Source organism: Charadrius vociferus, unplaced genomic scaffold (genome assembly GCF_000708025.1).
Source record: "Charadrius vociferus isolate BGI_N301 unplaced genomic scaffold, ASM70802v2 scaffold146, whole genome shotgun sequence".
In the NCBI taxonomy this organism is placed as follows: domain Eukaryota; kingdom Metazoa; phylum Chordata; class Aves; order Charadriiformes; family Charadriidae; genus Charadrius; species Charadrius vociferus.
Genome location: NW_009649050.1, coordinates 381,782 through 404,713, shown reverse-complemented (window position 1 = coordinate 404,713; position 22,932 = coordinate 381,782).

Genomic DNA, 22,932 nt, shown 5'->3' with positions numbered 1-22,932 from the left:
TCAAGTTTGCTACATTTACACTTAATCCTATTAAAAGTGAAATAAGCAACAACTTTTAAGAGTCTTTGTTCCTTGTGAAGCTTACTGCAGTGGGGAGAAGTTTTCTAAGGTTAGGTTTGCCCCCAGATCAATTCTCTTTTAGTTCAGCTTGCATCCATTATTTGCAGAAACAAACCAGGTATTTTGAAAAAAAGGTTTGTTTGTTGTTTTTCTTTTTTCCCCACACAGAATTTCAGAAGGGGATTGGGACTGAAGGGATGGGGAAAGATCTATGCATCCAGAAAATATCCATGTAAACAAAGAATAAAAACAAATTGCTATAAGAACTTTGTACTAATATCAAATGATTTATCTGACCAACCTGGTCAGCCCAAATAAGTAAGAAAAGAATAAAGCAAAAAGTGATTGTGAATGACATCCAGTGCGAAAATCTGCTAGAATTATTTAGTGAAAATGTACAAGAAAAACCTGCAGTTCATCACTTATTTCTGATCATGTCCTTAACAGATCTAGTATATTTAAATAATGTGATAAGTAATAAGATACTTTCCCAGCTTTAACTGTTATGCAATATGTTTGAGGACCAAAAGCATCTACTGTAGAAAGGGTGAAAAGCAAAAACTTATTCTCCTTTGAAAAGTGCTGGGCTTTCATGAGAAGTGGAACTGTTAAGGAGCCAGTGAAATGGAAGCAGGAGAGGCAACTAGTAAAGTATCTTGGAAGGCAGGCATCTTCGTCTATCCACTCCTCCAATTATTTCTCAGAGAATAAACATACAGCATTACACAGGAATATGGAATTAAAAGTTGGAAAGAAAAAAAAAAAAAAAGAAAAAAAAAGAGCATATAACTTGATTAAGGACGTGATTTAAAGAAAGTTAGGAAGAAAATGAAAACATATGGAAGGGCATATGTATGAAAGATAGTTTAATGGACTAAGAAAATACATGACTAAAGAGAAGAAACACAAAGGTAAAATAATAGAATTATAATTAGAATGGAGAAGGTGAACAGAACATGTGTAGTCATTTTCCCTCTTAATACAAAAATTAGGAAACATCAGATGAAACAGACAGGAGCCAGGTTCAAAACCAAAGTACTTAGAGGAGTCATGGCTGACTTAAGAAACTTCTTGCCACTTGATGTTTTAGGTAGTAGAAACTAACTCAATGAAAAAGAATTTAAATACAAAGTAATAGGAAATCTTGTGGACTATTGTGGACTATTAAATTTATTTAAATTAAATTGTGGACTATTAAAGTCACCACCTCCTACTTAATACTGAAGACTCACACCAACAGATCCTGGGAAAAACACTGGAGAATCAAAGTATGACAGTCTGTTTTCAGCTACACAGAAAAAAGAGAGCAGAGAGAGAGCCACTGTGTTCTGAGAACTCCTCCAAAATCAGGATCTGCTACAGTTGTCCTACAGGATTTCTGTAATAACCATGCTGCGGGCAGGTTTGTACTGTCAGGACTGTGTGGCTGTATTGATGCCTGGATGTAAACCTCAGAGTTCAGGATTTGGTTTTCAGAGCATAAAACAGGACTTAAACAGGAAATTCTGAATGTAATAATGTGATGTCTAAATATTGAAATTCAGCAGAAACAGACAGGTAGGTCAGTAAATTCCTGTTGTGGTTAAAATTCCATTTTCATTAAAATCATTCTCAAGTGCTTAGTATTGACACATTAGACAAAACCATAATGTTATGAAAACCACTGCTTAGAACAGCTGGGTTTTCCTGGTAAACTCACATCAACACAGCAACCTCCTCCTCGGCAGCTTTTAACCCCATAGCTGGCAGTAACATTTGGCTGGCATTAAAATGTCAGGAAAGTGAGTGGTTGTGGGCATGACTCAAAAGGCAAGCTAAACAAAATTTTCCAAAAAAGATTAGTGAAAATTATATAAATGTAATAGATAAGAATTAGTCATTTTTTTTTTTTTTTCAGCTATTGGTGTTTGCCAGAGAAAAACAGTCCTTTTTCTCTTTTGTTTAGAGCTGGAAAGAAGGGAAAGGATATAAGAAATGGAAGAGGCTACAAAAGAGAACTATGTTAGAGCAAGAGGCAGAATAAGACAGAACTAAATGGAAAGACATTTCCTCATTTTTTAAGAAAATCTAGAAAAAAGAAGACAGCATTTTTTATATATGCAAGAGTGGAATTGAATATTTTCACCTGTTGATTGAAGATAAGCCATTTAAAATATCTGCTTTAAAGACAGATTCATGTTTATTAAACTTCAACAGTTTAATAAGAATTATTACATTATGTAAACGTTTGGAGAAACATATCCTCTTAACTTTTGCAGAGACTTGTCTGGAGCCTATAAAGGTGATAGTGCATTCCCATTTTTAATACAGGACTTGTTCTAATTTGTTTTCATTATAACTTTCTATTGACAAACAACCTACTCTGCCCTAATTTCTTTCAATTTGGTAGTGGAGAACAAGTATTTAGCTTCATTCCCATTTATGATAACATCAATTAGTCTTCCTTCTCCCACCTGAGCAGAAAAGTACAAGGTTTTGCTTTCAGTCTGCTGCCAACAAGATTAGTACTGAGATGATTTGAAATGACCCAGTTTGAAACACTTAATATAGGAAAAAAATCACCAGGGTAAAGGCTTTACAGACATCAGGAAAAAAATGTGCAAAATACAACAATCAAATCTGAGATACTAGAGTTTTTACGAGTGACTTATTCCACAACAAATTTCAACCATCTATTTTATTTCTTTGTTCCACTGCTTTAAGAACACACTTATTGTGATGTAAATTCATAGAAAACTGTCCTCGGGTAGACAAGAGCAACGGGAAAGGTAGGAAAAAAGCTTGGAGTACTAGCCTATAATGAATCATTTACTCAACAAAATTGGACTCTATTGCTGTTTACATATTGCTTATGAACATACAGCAAATCTGCTGTTTTTTTATTTTATTTATTTTGGTATTCAAACTCAGTCTAAAATACAGCAATCAACCAAAAACATTCAGTACTCAAAATCTAGCAACTGCTTTGTTCAATTCATGTTTTGATGGTTAATATTGAAATAGCTGTATGCTTAGATCTTTAAAGATGTTTAGGTCTTAAGCAAAAGACAAAATACAGATAGGTATGTTAGAAGAGATGAGCTTTTACTAGAGAAATTATCATTGGAAAACACATTCAATTCATCCTACATTCTCACTTGCTCCGGGGGTGTTGAATAAAATAATGAGATGTTAATACAACATGTAAATGTTCTGAAATTGTTTCCTGGAGCACTTTATGTTGAGGAGATTTTATCAATTAACCTGGATAAATATTCTTGTCATTAGGCAGGGAGCTCATGAGTTTAAAAACTTGAATAGCAAGCAAAATGCAAATTTTGACTGATTTGTGCTCCAGTAAGTGATGGGTTTAAAGGCATGTGAACCATTTAATAATAAGTAAATATGCATGAGCCCACTGGGGGCCATGCCATTATAGAAACACTGACCACTCTTTTGTCCCTCATGTTTACATATTAGGCACAGCAGAGAGGAAATATAAAAAGCATCCCTCATAAAAGGCATATAAGCCCACCTTGCTGAATTGCTAAAGTGCTGCTATGACAAGAAAGATTGCTAATGCAGAAATCATTGCCCAGCACTCAAGACCTGATCCAATCTGCTCCTGAGAAAAAATGTATTCGTCACACTAGCTTAACGATCAAGCTAGCATAAAGTAGTAATTGTTAGGGGACTTCAAAAATTTTAAACTCAAATTTTACATTAACAGTTTTAAGATATTCATTCTTGAATATACTGAACACCTCTGGGTCATATTGTTAAGGGACCTCCAATACACTACAGAAGCAGTTCTGCACTTTTGGAATTCAGTTTCCTACTACAAATACCCAACCGTTCAATCACCCATCTGCCACAGGCACCCTGACTTCCTTCAGTAAGCCCCATCCTCTTTCTGCTCTCCAAATTACTCATCTGTAAGATGACTCAGTGTGTCACACATAGTATACATGATGGGACACTTGACAACCTCCCACCTTGAAGCTGGCTCTTCAGCTCAAGCTGTTAAGACATATGCCTTTTGTTCTGAAGTTCTTATTTCTGTCCCTAGTGTCAGACAACATACTGTACCCTATCTCTGCTGCCATGCGTTTTAATCTAAGCCTTATTAGTATGTCGAGTGGCAAAAGCAAATGAAAGGAGAAATGATGTGAGGCTATTAACAGAAAATGTGAAACAACTTCACAGTCCACAGAGTAAAGGAGCATTGTGGTTTTGGTCAAGCCAAAGAAGCAAGGTTTGCCATGACCAATATCTTCCCTTTCCTTATCAAACAGGTCAAACAATGCAACTAATATGGTACTTGCTGTACAAATGTTTGAGAAGTACGGACAATTTATCACATTCTTGAGAACACTCAAGGAGTGTTAAATTCAAAAGTTCTTACAAGCGACTAGTAACTTCTTATAGACTAGAAACACTGAAGGTCATGTCCTAGAGTACATCAAAGGGAAAAGCTTTTTTCTCTGGGTTTCCAATAAGGTTTCACAAATGATTTATGATCTTACTGTCAAGAAGGACTAATGATTGCAGGTCATTTATGGATTTCTGTTGAATTTTAATTACAACTATAGATAAGACTTTTATACTTTCAAATGAAACACTGATATTCAGAATGTGCAAATCTTAAAGATCTCAAAGCCTTAACTCCACATAAACATGTTCCCTGTGAGTGAATATATGTTTATTCTAAATTCATTTTCCTTCCAGTGCTTTTGCTAGCAGGGAAAATTATAAGCATGAATATTATAAGAAATACTGTAAAAACAGGATTAGAAGTGCTCTGAAGAGGCCATCTTTTTCATCCCTGCCCCACTTCATGAATCTGTTTAAGTAATTTGAACAGTATTTGCTTAACCATTGTTTAGTTTCTAGAGACAGAAATTGCCCAGTTTCTGAAACTCTGAAATAAATTGCCTCACTATCCTGTTATAAATGTCTTTGAAACCTGAATGTCCTTTATTACACAGTAATTATCACTTCTCATCCTACTTACTACAGCTATCGTGAAAAGTCATAGCAAGCATACCAAACACGTAAATAGTGAGATAGTGAGCTAGTGAATCAAATGAACAAGTAAATACAGAAAATGTTGTTCTCAGTGTTCCTGTCTCTTCTTATTCTTTCATGCCTCTGTCAGTCCTCCTTCATAGGTCATTTATTAACCTTTTATGCTTCTTGTGTTCCCACTGCCTGTTTTGAAGTGTGCTTCCCAAATCTGGCCACATTAATGTTTCAAGACTTCATATAATATGGACTTAAACCTACTACTGGTGTATTTCAAGCTTAGAATAGTTACAGCAAACACAGGCAATCAACAGTGACAGATATAAATTTTTTGGCATTTTCTAATCTGTATTTGAATGCTCTCAGTGACAAATCACAACCTACTGGGATTGTGTCAGTTTCTGACTTTTAGGTAATTGCTACTCTTTTCTTTTCCAAGTCATCTTTGTCATATTGGTTTCTGGAAAAAGAAAATTCCTCCAATTTTGATTTTTACCAAAAAAAAAAAAAAAAAAAAAAAGAAGATTTTTTCATTTTGTCTGTTCCCTTGTGAGTGTTTACAGATGATGATAATTCCTGCATCCCAAAAGTCCTTGCACTTGAAAACAGTTCTCCAAACTTCACTTCAAGCATGTGAATTTTAACACTGAACCATGTCAAATGGTGTATCATTAAAAAAAGTAGAAAAGAAAAGAAAAGAAAAGAAAAGAAAAGAAAAGAAAAGAAAAGAAAAGAAAAGAAAAGAAAAGAGAAAAAAAAAGCAGTACACAAGCTCTTCAATTTGATCTGCTATCAGTCATTCAGATGCTTTCCACTTTGTCATCCATATCGAGTAAATCTAGAGAGACAAGCTTCAGCTTCATCAGGTAAACACCAAACAAGATAAATCTGAATTTTTCTGACCTAGACTTTCCTAGTGTTATGGATTATTTTCTATGTTGAGATAGTTTTATTCTAGAAATCAAATTGTTTATTGGCATTCTGTTGGCTGATCAGAAGTGAGTACTTTTGAAGGTCTTAAATCTGTTGCAGTTAACAATAATCTTCTAAGTGCATAATTAAGCCGAAAAACTGTAATGACAATAAGAAAAAAACAGAGTCAGTTCCTTTAAAATCATCAGTGAAAGGTTCCTTCAAGAAAATTGAGACTTTTTGTTAGCTAAATCTCCCACTTAACATGTTTTTACCTATGTTGAACAGAGGAACATTTAGCGAGTTTAGAGAAACAAAGGCTTGGACTCAGCTACCTAATGAGTTAAATAGTGGATTACAAGAAATAACACAAAAATGAATATATATACTGTTGTTTTCCGAAGTAGTAGTGCAATCTCTTGAGTAAAAGTTTTTGTTGTCATTCTGTTCATACCTATGTTTGAATTCTGACGAACCTACCTATTTTGATAACTTCCAATCTGTTTAAAGGGACCTCTTTCAAATGTAAAAATTCCTGGTGAAAACACCAGGAATCCTGCATGAAAGATATCTCTATGTTTTACAAATCTGTGATAAACTCCTGCATTTAAGCTCTAGCAAGAGGATTGTGAACTAGGTAAGTAACTAAATTCATTTATTTGGAAAGCTCTTACAGTTGTGTTGTTAAAGGTTACAAATATTCCACTTTTGACTTCCACTGCATTTCAAGATCTGCTTCTACCAAAGACACTAGACACTGCAGTCTGTCACTAGTTAGTTTGTTAGTCAGCTTAAAGGTGCTATTCTTATAAAATATTGTGAGATCAATAGGCTTATGTGTTAGGAAAAGAGCTAATCTAACCCCTGTATGGCATGAAAAGCAAAGCAGTGCCCTGATTCTATAATGTTAATTAAACATGAGTGGAAAAAATCCATCACTGTAGGCTTCATTGTATCACTGTTTAACTTTAAAAAGCTCAGCTTTGGAAAAAAAAAAAAAAAAAATTCAGAAAACTGGGGCAAAATCAGAACTCCAACCCTTTGCATTGGAAATACTCAATATCCCTTACTGAAGCCAAATTTGTTAAAGATTCATCCAATGTTGTGTATTCAGTGACCTACTAACCTTCTATTTCCAGGCTTTAATGTCAGTTTCCGTATCAGCTGTGGTTTTTGTTGTTCTATAAAGAAAAAATACTCTGCATTTTGGAGGAAGAAGGCTAAGGATATGAGAAAATTAAAATACTGTACTAATTGAGAGGTTAAATTCACCAAGTGATAACTTTTTTGCAGCTATCAGCAGCATACTGAGATCACCAAAAGTAGACTCTTCAGGTACCCACAAACAGAGATCCTTCTATCTGCTTAGCAAAGACAACATTTCAAGTAAGTAGTTGCTGATATTCCTATAAAAATAGTAAAAAAATAGCCTAAAGGAGGCAAAACATTGCCCAAATTAGCCTTGCTTCAGTGACATGTCATCATTACCAAAGCTCTGGGAAATGACAAAGAAAAGTCAATACTTGTTATTTGTGACAGCATTATTTAAAAAAAGAGATAAAAGAGTAAACAGTGGTTAGCTAGATAAAATCTTTCATATTTCTATGAAATGCTTTTAAAAAAGACTGAATAAATCAAATATTTTCTGCCCTTAGGAGGGCAGACTTCTCTTGACAAGGAAAACATAATTTTCAGATTCTGTATTGAGGATCATCTCAAAAAGCCACAGTTAACAAAGCCTGTAGATGGGACTTAGAGGGGTTAAGGAAAGCTGAATCCTCTTATGTTTGTTGTACTTCAACTTACAAAGCTCATAAATGGGCCAAGTCCTGTGAAGCCTAAGTTGTTAGCTAAATTGATTACTGAAACCATGTAATCAACAAGTCTCCATGTAGGCACACTGCTGACACGATCTTATTTTACATTCAAATTAAGTCCCACTATTTCTCTGTGTTTACTGAAGTTAATTTATGTTTCTTTTCCAGAAGCATCCAGTCTGACTCTAAACAGTCTGGAACTTCACAGAAGCTGTTAGTGCTTTCAGCTATAGCTATCTGGAAATACAATCATTTTTTGAAAGAAAAACAAACAAACAAACAAACAAACAAGAAAAACCAACAACCCAAAACTAGGTGGTAATGCTTTCCATGATTCATCTTTACTCAGTGATGGAGAAATGTCTTATGGCTAGGCCCGTACCCAAATTCCTTTAAGCAACTGAGCTCAGAGTTTTGAGATGAAGAACCATATGTCTCTGTCCAAAATAAATATATCTTATGTATTAATCTTGATGAGAAGTGAAATTCAAATGCTAAAAAATGCATCCACCTCCCAAATTCCACCCTATGATGTCCACAAAGCTGTACTAAGACATTTTCCTTCTGATGTTTTTTAAATTTGGAATCAAATGGATACATACATATACAAACTAATACATAATAACACATATATTGACAATATAACTCATACAGAGTATCTTAAAACAAGACTTAAAAAGCTACCCTAGAACATTATTTCCAAACATCCATTCAATCAATACAAACTTACACCATTTTCTTACTGGCAATGCTGTTCCAGGGCTCCAAGAGGTGAGAACGGTACTATTGAGAAGCCATTTAATTTGCTGCCTGGAGAACAAAGTAGTAAAAATAGATGTCCTGCCCAATTTTCTCATGAAAAGTACTTGGATGGGAGCTACATCTGGTTAGGTCTCAAGTCCCAGATACTTTTTCCTTCCATAAGGTCAGGTTCAGATTTCTGACACAAAAGCCCTGAGGATCAGAACACCTGTGTTAGACTGGCATTTGGAGAGAAACAGAGAATTTTGTATGTACCCATGAGACAATTTTTTGGTACTTTTTGCTGTCTGTGGATACTAATGTTCCTGGAAGACATACTCACAGTTATTCATGAAGAGGTCTAGACTGAAAAATTTATCCTTCTTAATTTTGCTGTAGCTATTTGCTGTAGAGGGACCTTGACAATATAACAAAGGGAAAAGGCTGAGACAATAATGGATCTGTAATAGGAAGGAGTACACAAACACTATGTTAGACAGAGGCCAACAAAGAGATCAGAGGAATTTATGTTCTTCCTATTAACTATAGACCATAAAGGATTCTTGAATGCTGACAACAGGCCAAGCCCCTAACACGAGTGAGAGGAAAACTGCACCTCTTCCAGGACCTTGACTGGATTTCAGGAATCCTTTATTAGCTGAGTACCATGTGAGGACAGTCCTTGTAATACCGCCATTTTACAAATATTGAGTTGCCTACTCTGTGTTGCATTTCTATTTTGTATGTATATCCTTCAATCTTTGGGCCAAGAAGTTTCCAAAATTTAATTTGAAAACCAAACCCGAATTCTTACTTATGCTATTTTTCAAGGTGTTCTTTGCTTCCATGTGGTTTTAATTAGAATTTAATGCCTACTTCAGATCAACCAAACATTTTTTTTTTTTTTTTTTTTTTCCTACAGAAATATCTTTCAACTCCTCAAGTTTGTGTTTTCATTCACACTTAAATGACTTCAAAGACTTGTGCATTCTAATGGTACTAGAATGAAACACCTCCTTTCTCCTACTGTACCTGGAAAGGTCTTTCTCTTTCTGTGTTGTAATGTGGTTTCCAGTTTTCTGTAGTTTCTCAAAAGCACACTGATACTTTCTTTTTCATTGAGCAACAACTATGTTTATAATCACATTGTTTAAGGTTTTAGTAAAGCATACACACCTCAACAACAGTACAGTAACTCACGTGTTCATCTGCAGGCCCACTCTCAGATCAATACTGCCAAAAAATCTCTCTCGGCATCTTAACCACCAGATGAGAGGCAGACTGTGGCTTTCATATAACTGTTGCCTGTCAGCTGTCCATATTCTCTACTGCATTTAAGTCCCTCATGCTCCAGAAAGATTATGAGATACATTAACTTTAACAATACAATAGCTGTAAAATTATGCAAATTTTAAATTAACAGTTTACTTCTCTTTTCCTTTTTTTCCTTTTTCTTTTTTTTCGGAGAAGTATAAAAGGCAACCTCTTTCATGATACACCACTCCTTTTGATTACCCCAAAAACAGATTGTCCTCTACCCTGAAGAGAACATTCTCATATTCTTTATTAAGTCAGCTTCTTTTTTTAAGATGAAGACCATAGATATGTCTTACTTTTTTTACATAAAGGAATTGATGTTCCACTCTTTTAGAAGGCAGTCTGGTTCCAAGTTTGCCTGAAGTAAACGGTGTCTAGATTTATCATGCACATCATTATATACAGTTAAGTTCTTCCATGAATTAAGTGATATTTTTTTGTGAAATACTAACTCAGAAAAATGTTATGGGTTAGCAAAAAAGAAATAGAAAGGGAAAGCAAACTACCATGATAAGAATTCATTTACTATAAAGATGGATTTGAGAAACTGTAAATATAGATAAGAAAGAAAGATATCATTCCTTTGCAGTTATGGTAATTGCTACATAACTAGTGATATATCTTAATAATGCCTTACTTATCTTTGACATCTTTTTCATTTGGTTATTAGTAACATAAATTTATTTGATCATGTAGAAAGTTTCACTGACAATAGCTATATTACATAAACACACTAACGAGTCAAAATAAGTTTTATTATAATTTTTATATTGTATTCATCTCCACTCACAGTAATGTAGAAACATCACTAAAATTTTCTCAAAACAAACTTTGTCTTTTTATGTTGCAAAACAGAATCATCAATATTTTGCTTCTACGTTTTGAGAATCTTCCCTATACCAGCGTTTTCATGTTTCTCAATGATTTCTAAAAAAAAACCCTGAGTTCTCTGACCCATTTCGCTAGAATCTGTAGCTACCTCCAATGGATCTTTGTCTAACACTACAGCTGCAGCATATCACACCTGATAATGGCTGAATGTCCACCTTCCCAGCTATTTTTTCTTCTATTTGTGCTCAATGTCAGCATTGATTTCTATGAAAAAAAATGACAGCATAATCTCATTTAAGTTTTCCTACAAATCCTATTCGTACAATGAGGTGCTACACAATTTTATTCTAAATAAAGGAAGTTTTAATGGCCAAGCTCACATACAGACAGCGTCGAGAAAGCCCTCCGGAGAAAGTTCTTTCCCCAAGCCCTCAGAATCCCTAAGAAAACGCTCCCAAAGCAAATCTGGAATACAGAATTTGCCAACCTGCATTTCTTTTTCTTCTCATGTATATGTAATACTGATTCATCTGGCAGGTATGGGCCATGAACCATGTTAAAGAATCTTCCAATTGCAGCTGAAATGCACTATAATGAGTCCCATAAAAATCACTAAGTCTGACATCGGAAGGACATTGGGAATATTAAAATTGAGATTCGGGTGTCTGGAGAGCATGGGTGCACATTACCATACATTTCCCTAAGCCTGTAAACTATTCTTGTCCTGCTGCAATTTGCACAATATAGCAATTAATTGTGGATTATCTTTATAGGATAACGGTGAGTGTAATCAGTCAAATTTAATTGACAGCCCACTGGAACTTAAGGAGATTGCATTTTCTAGAGTTTTGAATCTTTGCAAACCTTAAATTAAAGGCAGGCAATTAAGATTGATACTGTCAAAGACTGTCCAATTAATCACAATTTGTTTACGAACGCACTTCACAAGACGGTGATTGCCTCACGTCCTATTGTATCTAAGTCAATAACGTCAAATAGATGTTTTCTTACTGCATTTTCTTTTTCAGATGGGTTTTCATTTTCATCCCTAAACCACTGGCAATATGAGGAGTTCCTTATAACTTGCTGTCCTTTTTCTTTCATGTCCAAAGCTTCGGCTATGAATATTTTCTTTTTTTTATATATTTTTATTTTATGTGAATATTATGTATGATCATTATAAAATTTCTCTCACAAATCTTTCTAATGTTTTATCCACAGAATCATATCCAGTTCATGACTGAAATCACATCTTTATTTCATCTAGTACCCTGTTATTTGTTTGCACAGAATTCACTGAAGCATGTAGTAGAAGGACATCTAATTTGCCTATAATTTGTCACTTCCCCCAATCTTTGGGAATGATTAGTCAGTCACCTGGATTTCAGTAATAAAAATCAAGGTTTTCTTTTTTTCATGGACTTTGGATTTGGTTTATGTGAAGTAAGAATAATCAAACTAGGAGAACTAGAGGTGGAGTCTGAGTGGTGCAGTTCTTCAAACTGTCTGGTCTCCTCCTGACTGCCTACTTCGCTTCAAATTGGCGAATAATAACAAAGACCTGTCTGATAAATTAATATCCTCCAGAACAATAACTGGCATCACATTGCTTCCCCAGAATAATTCATAATTACAGGAGACTTTTGCGCTCATGTTGTCTCAATGAATTATTATGAGATGGGGAAGTGGGGGTGTTGTTTTCACATGTGTGCACATGTACATATCCCTAGTGTGAAACAAGATTATTGCGATCCTCAAGGTATTTACTGATGTTAGACAGGTTTTCTGAGAAGGTATCGTACAGCTGATAATGATAATTTCTCGGAATGTTTATTTTTATTGTTTTTTCAAATCATGTAAGTCTATATCTACAATGATCAGGTTTGAATGAAACCTTTTTATGAGAGTCACACTACTCTGGATTTCTGTTATTTTTCCCTTTGGCAGTCCTGTTGGAATGAAGAGAAGGGTAAAGGAGCTCAAAGGCTCAATCCAAAAAGCTCCTTTCAAACTGAAAAAGTGTTTTATATGTCCATGAATCCTTCTACTTTAGCCTCCACTCTATTTTCCCATTTTGTTGTCAAATGGGGCACAAGCTGTTCACTTTGAAGTTTCTCATCATCCTGACTCCTTGCAGGTGCAGTGTAACACTACATCCCTAAACTTTCAGAATCCCAGATTTTGGAGCAGTCTGAAAGGTGACGTGCTTTAGATCAACATTCAGGGCTTCATTAACCCAAGGCAAAAGCATTTCCTAATCTCATATTCCAACAAAATGCTTAGAGAGAAATTTGCAAGAGAACAAGGAAGAACTTTTTTACTTGCTAAATTGAAATGTTTGAGGAAATGAAGAGCCAGGTCTCTATTTGGTATGGTTCTGCATACCTTCATTAACATGATTCATTTATTAACAGTGAAAGATAATACTAATTGTTGATGTAGGTATTTCTAGGATGAGGTCCTTACAAAATTCCTTATGAAAAAAGTATTCTATTTGTAAGTCTTCCCAAGTGATAGAAGACTGAAGACAGAGAAGCAGGCTGTTCCTCTGTAGACTAGTAAAGTCACAGATCTGTGCAATTTATTGTGCAGAACGAACAACAGCTGAGACCTGCACAAGACATAGGTTTTGATGAGAGTCAATCACTAATTCAAATAATGATATCATGCTTTCTTAAACATTATGCCATCCAGTTTAGAGAACAAAATGCCATGAAGTTGATGGTTTTTCTGTTTTCAAGTAGGATTTTTATAGTCTGCTTACCATGAAGTTCATGATAAAAATGGTACTGCATTGATTCTGATCCCATCTGAACTGGATTAGTGTTTTGCTTTGGTTTTTTTTTTATCATAGATTTAATGGGGTCCACCAATGAAAGTCTTTAAAGGAGAATCCAGACTATCGTGTTAGTTTGGCCTAGAAGTGCGCTTTTGAAGAATAATAGTTAACTGCCCTCAGTAATGTGTTTAGTGAGGATGTTTGGTCCATAGCTCCAGGTGATTCACTTTAGACATCCACGCTTGTGGGCTACATGTTCGCTAGTAATGTTGCTGTATGGTGTCAGTTGTAAGAGCTAAGAAACAAAGAGAGCGGGGAAGGACAGGGAAGTGTGATGAATTTTCTGGAGGTAATTAATAATTGGTACGGGTTTTTTTCCTCTAACCATAACCTTTGGATTATCCAATTTCATAGATTTCAAAGAACTAGCAGACACAAATCTTCAACAAAGCTGGAAAAAGTTTTAAGATAAAACTGGATCTATCTGTAGGGATGGCAGTTTTCAGTACAATAGCTTTACCAGTGCTATATGAAGTGTTGATAAAGGTATAATTCCATTTCCAGAAAAAGAAGTTTTTAATATTCTTGAGAAAAAGGGAATAATGCAGTAATTGTGAAAAGTCTTTATATGATATTGGCTTAAAATATGAAGTTTTAAGAAAAAAAGTCTTCCTGAAAGAAGAGGGACAGAGATCTGCAAGCTCTCTGATGCTATCAAATGCAAAAAAAAAAAAAAAAAAAAAAAAAAGAAAGTTGTTTATATCTTGCATCCACTTAAAACTTTAGCACCAGATTTCCCGTATTCCTTGTTGACTGCAAAGGGAGAGAGAGACCCTTTCCACTTTACAAAAATATTACATGGTCTATTTCAGTAACAGCATTTCAGCATTTGTTATGTGCTTTAAGACTAAACCTCTTATGCAGCTTTTAGATCTGAATAGCTCATCCGAAGCTGCCCAAACCCCAGTAAAACAACCCAGTGGAAAATCTTTTGCCAATGGGAAGAAATTGGTAGTGAATCCTGTAGTAATACCTACAGTATTTTGGTCTCTAGAAGAAGAAAAGTCACATAGTTTTTTCTTAACTCTCTCCTTGATTCATGGCTGCCTGACATTGTGTCAGGAGTCTCTGAGAAATATTGTATTTTAGTAAAACCCTCAGATCGGAGAAATCTACTTCAGGAAACCAGTCGGAAAAGCTCTGAGAAATCTGGATGACTTTTAAGTGAGTGTGAACCAATTTTTACCCTCATTTTCCTTTAATCTTGTTCTGGGATAAGACCAGCCAAACCAATAGAAGCCATTGATTATTATAAGAGGAAGGTATCAACACTTCACAATCTTGTCCTTCTTAAGAAAATACATCTCTCTGTCTACAGTTAGTTCCGAATTTACATGTTTACTTCAAGTACTTAAAAACTTCTAATAAAGACAAGAGTTAGACGTGTCCATAAATCATAAGCCTATATAGTACTTTCAAGTCTGAAACTGTTTTTAAGGATTTCTAGCAAATAGGTGTCTCTGGAATTACCTGAAGTGCTCTGGGACTCAAAAACATAAGAACATGACAGGTATAGATTTCAAACTCGAGTTTCATTTTACATCTTACACTGGAGGCTATGCACCAGTGCTGAACAGTATCCACAGAGCAGTCAGAGCATATGGCCTAACATAATTTATGACTAGACCTGATTTTAAATAACATCCCTTGAGGGCTGAAAAGAGTGCCCTATAGCAACGCTCCTAAAATGTTTCACTGCCACTCTGGTTGGGCATACAAGTCTATGTTCAGGCCTATTAATCAACACAACAATAGTAGCAATAATAACTAGAATTTAAAAAGGAATTTGGGAGCGACTTGCAGAAGAAACACTGTGGTAAAGTAGAATTACAGTTAGTACTGTGCTTCTTAGCTTGCTTCAGAGTGAGTGCCAAGAATCCCTCTAAATAATATTTCAGAAGTACCACAGTTCCAACTTTAGTTGAAAGAACAGACAGTTTGGCTTATTAAGGAAAAGACATAGGTGGAGATAGAAGAAAGTAAGGGAGAGAAAGGAAGCAACAGAGAATGGAAGAAAAAGACAAGGGACAGAAAGACAGAAAAACAGAAAGAGACAGAGAGGAGGGAGAGAGGTTTGATTTAAATCCTTTTTAGCTAAAAATCCAGACTGTCTAAATGCCACAGCTGCATATATGCTAGAAAATCAACTCCCAACACTACATATTGCCAGGGCAAATGAAAAGTAATTTCTTTCGTGGCCTGTTCAGAAGTTTCCCGTGGTGCTTATCACGCCCAGAAACATTGTGGTCTAGACAACAAGGCAGTCTGAAAACTCCACATTTTTGTTTCATTCATTTGTGTCTCACACAAGGTACTTCTCTTCAGTTTCTCCATCTGATTGGCAAGCTTAAAGTGGGCCTATAACACACCAGAAAAAAAAAAATCTTCTAAAAATGTCATTATAGCTACAACTCATTTTGTTCAAAGAGCCTTTTTTCCATTACAGTTCTGAACCTTTTTGAAATCACATTTCCTATACCATAGAAGAAGCCCTTTACTTTCAGTCCATAAGCAATTTAGGAAAAAGAGAGATATGGGGCACTTCCACTTATAGTGCCAGCACTCTACACCATCAAAAATGAAAGAGAAAAAGAAGTGTCATTCCAGCTCCACAGCTCTCTTTAAAGAGTTTAGGAACTTAATCACGTAACTCACATCTTGCAGGGGAACATTAAACCACTGAATATTGGCTGCAAGGACAGATTCCTTTTGCCTTACTGCAACTTTGCTGCTGTGCAGACAAATAGGATTGATAGGACAGTATTGTAAGAACACAGCTCTGACCTACTCGTTACGTTGGTCAGCTAAGGATGAGCCCTGGGTTCCAGCTGATGGTTTCTGAGGAATTAATGTATTTTTAGTAATATTAGAAGTAAAAGTATCTTACTGGCAGAGCTAGAAAGATAATGTGTCTGCTTTCAGAACAGGATGTGAGCCACCTAACCTTGGTGGTATGTAAATTCATCCTCATTTCAGCAGTACTCCAAAAGTTCACCCACCATTTATACATCATTTACACAGGATATTTCCTTAACTTCTGCAGAAATAATCACCACTCCTGACACAGTGTTCTACCGGGTGTTCATAATGCTAGCTATAGATCCACGCCTTTCCACCTGCATTGCATCAAAAAGCACATTTACGCTCGCTATAACCATTTCAGATAACCATGATATTGCCCTTCTTAAATGCTCTGTGTACTAAGCTCCTGCTCCTCTTTCCCCATTTTCCTGAGATAGCACAGAGTTGTCAGGAAGTTTAGATTTCTATTATTGCTGGTGACATGGATATGAATGATACTGATGTGATAAACTGGACATCACATTCAGCATCGTTTCCTTGTGTAGAGACCATGCATCAAATAGCATGATGATAGAAGGTGCAAAATGCAATGTACACTTGTAGCAAAAATCCTTCGGTGATTGACATTTGAGAAGAATAGATGGATTACACCTAACCATTTGAAAGCAAGAATCTCCCCGCTCTCCCCCCCTCCCCCCCCAACACAGAGGAAACAGGCATCAAATGACTCTTGAATGTTTATAGTCATATAAGAAAATGTGTTCCCAGAAAGTTGCATTCCTTCCTTCCTCTCATTGAACATAATGACAAATATACATATTCAGTGGCTAAATATTCCTCATCTAACAGTTTGTGGGTTTGGTACAGAAAGATTTTCAGAAACTCAGGTCTCAGCTCAGTTTGAAAACATCAAATATCATGACATCTCAAATTATCGGTAGCCACTGAAGTCTGGGTCCACATTCACCCTTGTGACTTCCAGTTCTCCCCATGTATCATTTTTAGTAGTGTGAAACAACAACAAGACAACATGCAGTTCAGCAGATACTTATGCAGTAAATTCTTAGTACAGCTCTGAGCAAATAGCAAAATCAGTAACATGATGTGCTCCTCTCCCATCTCCTACTCAGATCCAAATTCATTCTGCTAGTGAATTAGTATTTCAATATAACAGATCCTTACCTGGGTGTCATCACAGTCTAAACTAGAATGTGCAGAAAGGCTTACAGGAGGGGTAACTCCCATCTTTGTCTTCCCAGTTCCACTTGCATGCTCTTGCCATGCCCTCTTATGCTTATTCTGTGCATGTTCATTCCATTGTGTTTTAAACTAGGATGCAAATAACCTATAAAACTCTGTTAAGGTTGCAGGTATATATATTCCCCCTCATCCTTCAAAGCGCAAATCTCATTTTAGCTGTGTGTTTAAAGAATTACAAATGGTAAAGAATGTATACAGGGAAATGATCACTACAAAGTACTCAGTTCACTGCCATGAAAGGTATTCTGGTATCTTCAGATTATCCACCCAAGAATCTAAATAACAGAAATGGAAGACAAAAAGGTTTGCGGGATCTGTAAGAGGGTACTCATTATTACTGTTATTTCTAATACACACTTGACTGATTTTCTTGGAGAAGTATATCTGCAGGAAATGTGGAGCGTATAAAGAGTACAATCACTTAAAAGGTAAGAATATAATACTGTTCCTTGTATAGGTGGAAAGCTAAGAGTTTACTATGGGAATTGAAGAGAGAATTAGATTCAAAATGTACAACTGAAGAAAAATGTTACATAACAAAGCAGAACAATATGTACATAAAGCAAGTAATGACTGTTATTGCCCAAGAGGAGACTGGTACTAAAAGTTACTGGAAATGGATCTTTACTTTCTCCTGTAAATCTGTATCACCAATTAACGCAAACTAAAAGTCTAGCAGAATCTTGAGTTTGCACTTGTAAACCATTGTGGCAACACCTTTCAGTCCCTGACAAACAAGCTAATTTTCTTTACAGCGTCTTCCATTATAAACAATAACTGCACAGATTTAGAGGCCTAATTTCATTTGGAGGTGAGACAGCTTCATGGCCTTTCCTTCCAGAAGAGACAAAGCAGAAGAAGCAAGGGTGAGAAGTAATAGAAGACACTGCAGCCACATACATTTTTGTACTAAACTCTACAACAGAATCTAGATCTCCTGTAGGAGCCAGGAAGCTGCAGTTTGAATCCTGATCCCCCAAGCTGTAGATTAGGATAGAAGAGTTGGGAAGAAGGAGCTCCCTGTGCCATATAGAAGTGCAATCCTGCAATATACATGATGGGTGGAGAGACAAAGTGGTTGTTTACCTGTGATTAAGACACAGTCCCAGAGCTTGTTTTAAGGTGTTGTCTTATGTTTTCAGTTGTGGCATGGTTGGTGTCCACATGGATGGTAGTGTTCTGAAACACAATTTTAGACACAGGAACATAAGGTAGGATTCCTCTTACCTAACTTGGGGTTATAAAAGGAGATTAGGAGATGACCACACATGTAGATATTTACAGTTAATAAAATAAAACCTGTCCCCGTACTTTACTATAAGATTCTCCATCATTTTTGTTTTCCCAGTGACTGTGACTACAGAGTTTCCAGATGGAACCCAATACATCTGTAGTGGTTAATTCTTAATCTTTACTGAGAATTCATTCAATGTTAACTGAAGGCACTGACTGGCAATGTCCCTAAATTTCAAACAGTTTTTTGATATTTTAGTTGACCCTGTAGCTGTTTTAGTCAGAAGGAATAAATCTACAAGGTTTACAAATGCTGCGGGGAAAAAACTGTAAACTATAAAGTGATGACATTACATTCAGCTTGTCAAACAACCCTGGTGTCATTTAGCAGGGCAATAATTGATCAATGAAAAATATATCAGCCAGATGTGTTAAAGTACATGTTCAGGTGTTTAGTGTTGGGGCAGCTGATTTATTTTTTACACTGACTTAAAAATTATGAAGCTACAGAATTGTAGTTAGATGCAAAAGTAGTTTGATGGGGTTAGATGCAATCATGATACACATAGGACAAGCACAGAGGCATGACAACTCTTTAGCCATGTGAGCTTCTCTGAGGAATGTTTACAGAGATGTCCCTCCCACTACTTTCCTATCAACTCTTCTGAGGAATCCTCCTATGAACTGTGAAAGAACTGGCATACTGTTAGAAGAATCATAACCCTTTAAACATCTGCAAGAACAGAGTATTTCCATGTAAGCTTGGGTTCTTTTGCTTTTTTTTAACAGAAAACCCAAGTTAAAAAAAAAAAAAAAGTGTTGTGTTTTTTTTTTTTTTCCTGGAAAAAAATGGCAATAATAAAAAACACTGACAGAACAGAGAACAGAATTTCTCTCTTTCATAAAGGAATTCTACATCCTCATAAATAGGTATCATTAATCCCCTTCTTGGCTAAAGGAAAACAGAAAAGTTTCTTAACCTGGTAATTAATCTATGATTTAGTTGCCACATGTACTGTTCTTGTTATTTGTAAATAGTCGTTACAGCTTTTGCATAGGACTAGGAAACACCCTTTCATTAACAAAATCCTTCCTTGTATGTCAGGGAAAAACAGCTGTCACTTTTGGTTTTAAACTCTCCACACTTTCTTTTCCTACTAAAATATTTGTGTGGCTGTCCTATAATGGATTTTTTTAGGGATGCTGCCTGGAAAAGACATGCTCTTCTGAAGTGCCCTATTCACTGCACAGTGAAATCAAGAGGAGGTTGTTTTTTTTTTCCCCCATCAGCTTCAGACAGCTCTGGATAAGCAGTGTATTTTCAAAGTGTGGTTTGGGGATATATGGAAATCCTATTGACTGTTAGGATTCATATGACTAAGACCCATATACAGATTTGAACACTTAGGGCTAAGTCATTGATTTTTTTGGCAGGCTTGGTTTAAAAACTGCTGTAGGGTTTCAGCACCCCATGTCAAGACTTATGCCTTAGCATTAGCATATTTTTCTGTCCTTTGTTAAATCAAATAGATTTTTCAGGCTACCCAGCTGCTTCAAATTAAAGCTATGATTCCCTCATGGACTTTAGCTTGCTATAGATTTTCTTAAAAATGTCGACAACGTCCTTTGCTCTGAAGAGATGAGCTTAGGCAAGATAACCTTTTGCACAGACAAAGCACCTGTATTTGCTGAACCTCAGTCCAGAATCATCTGTAAACTGCACCTAGAAAAACCCAACTGTTTTTAGTTTGTTCTGGACAGCAGACAGAAAACGTTATTTCCTCTCAACTATGTAGGAATTATAGTTTGAAATGGACAATAGTTTTATTTTTATTTCTTTTTTATCTGTTTCTCTAGATAATCTATAGTATGAAAAAAAAAAAGGCCTAATTTCACCTATGTTTAGTCCTTTAAAAACCTGAAGTTTGGTAGATTTTCAATTAAGAACAATTATCATATTTAAGTTTGATATTCTGGGGAAAGATCCTTATTGCACAAGTATGTTCTTCACAGAGATGCTAATAATGGTGTAAACTGACAAGAGAGTAATCCCATACGTGAATAACAATGGAGCAACTTAGTCTAGCAGCAGTGAATGTTGCAAAGGAAACATAGTTCACCCATCCCAAACATTACAACACTGAAAACTGTGACACCATGAGAAAGTTGTGTTCAATCACAGGCAAATTTATATTAAATACAAAGCTACCGGTAACTGAAAAACAAACTTGGAAAAGACCATACAGGATTCCAGTGCTTCTTTAAGTTAACGCATCTACCTCTCAGCACTGCCAAAAACAGGTCTGCATGCATAATTGATTTTTTAGTTTGGTGGCCAAATCTACAAATCATATGAAAGTTATCACTTAAAAGAAAAAAATATTAATGTAAGACTAGTTGATTGTTTAAAACTGTAAATATTTTCAGACTGGCTGAAACAATTTTTTTTTTTGTAATAAATGACATGGTCATGAACATTATTAGCTATGCAAATGAAAAATATGTCCCAAGGCCACACATTCAGCCTTAGTTAACACCTTTATGATAACATTATGCAACTTTATCCCATAATTGGTACATCTGGTATTATCGGTATTATGGATTTGTTTTATTTTTTTTTTAGCTTTTTGTTACGGAGGCCATCATTTAGACTTGCTTTGAAATACACATTTGGCAAAGCTGAAGTATGGATTGTTTTTGGTATCTGCCCAGACCTGGAAGTAAAATCCTTCAAAATGCTGAAGTGCATCACTGATAACATTGACAAACACAATGTATGTTTAAAGACATTCCAGGCATAACACAGTGGACAAATCACACATCATGAAATGTTTTCAGTTTCTTGAAAAAGTATGCAAAAATCCCCTAAAAGGGGATTATGAAAAGAATAAGTACCAAAAGCAGTGATTTTAACATTCTATTATTTTCCTTGCATTCATTAATTTTTCATCAAGCCACTGTAAATAATACAAGCTTTAACAAGTATATGTTTATTCAAAACTTTTGTGGGTTCTTCAAGTTTCACTGAGATTTGCAAAAAAAAGGATTGACAGTATCAATTCAAAGTGAAAGGAGTATCGAAACCTGAATGATACTACCAGTACAAGTTGGGGGAAAAGGGTTCTATTTCACTTTAGGGGTCACTGATGAAAAAATAATTGTATTAACTTTTATAACATTGATGCAAACACTTAGTATTTTTGTACAATACTTCACAATTAGAAAATATGTTACATTGGTTGAACACAGATAATCAAACTCCTCCCCCTTCCAAAAACAAATTCTGGTTCAGAAGACAGCTAGTATTTGCAATCTGCTCTTAGGACTTATATAAGAAGGCATTATTTTGGCAAGTGGAACATTTACAGAACATAATTTTTTATTATCCTATATGAAATTAGTACTTTAAGATGCTTTTTAATAACTACACTATTTAAAATTGGAGAGAGAAAGAAATCTCTGGATCTAGATCTTGTAAATAAGAGCCCAAGTCATAAAATAATTTTGTCCTAGACTCAAAATCCACTTGTAGAGAGATGCACAAAAACCACTGTCACTACTTGAACCTGAAATACAATTATTGTCATTTGGCTAAAAATAAAGAAACATAATTTACTTGCTGAATTAATTTACAGTGCAGTTGGAAAACTGTGTGATGGGTTCTGGCATAGCATTGCTGGAAATAAATCAAAAGATAAAAGAATTCTGGGGAAAACTGGATAGCTATAAAATCATAGAATTGTCTAGGTTGGAAGGGATCTCCATCCAAGTCCAACCATCAACCTCACACTATCAAAACCACCACTAAACTACGTCCCAGCACCACATTTACATATCCTTTAAATACCTCCAGGGATGGTTACTCCACCACTTCCCTGGGTAGCCTGTTCCAATGCTTGACAACAATTTCAGTGAAGAAAGTTTTCCTAATATCCAATCTAAACCTCCTTGGCATAACTTGACATTTCCTCTTGCTCTATCACTTGTTACTAGAAAGAAGAGGTCGACACCCACCTCTCTACAACCTCCTTTCAGGCAGTTGCAGAGACCACAATAAGGTCTCCTGTCAGCCACCCTGGGTAGCCTGTTCCAATGCTTGACAACAATTTCAGTGAA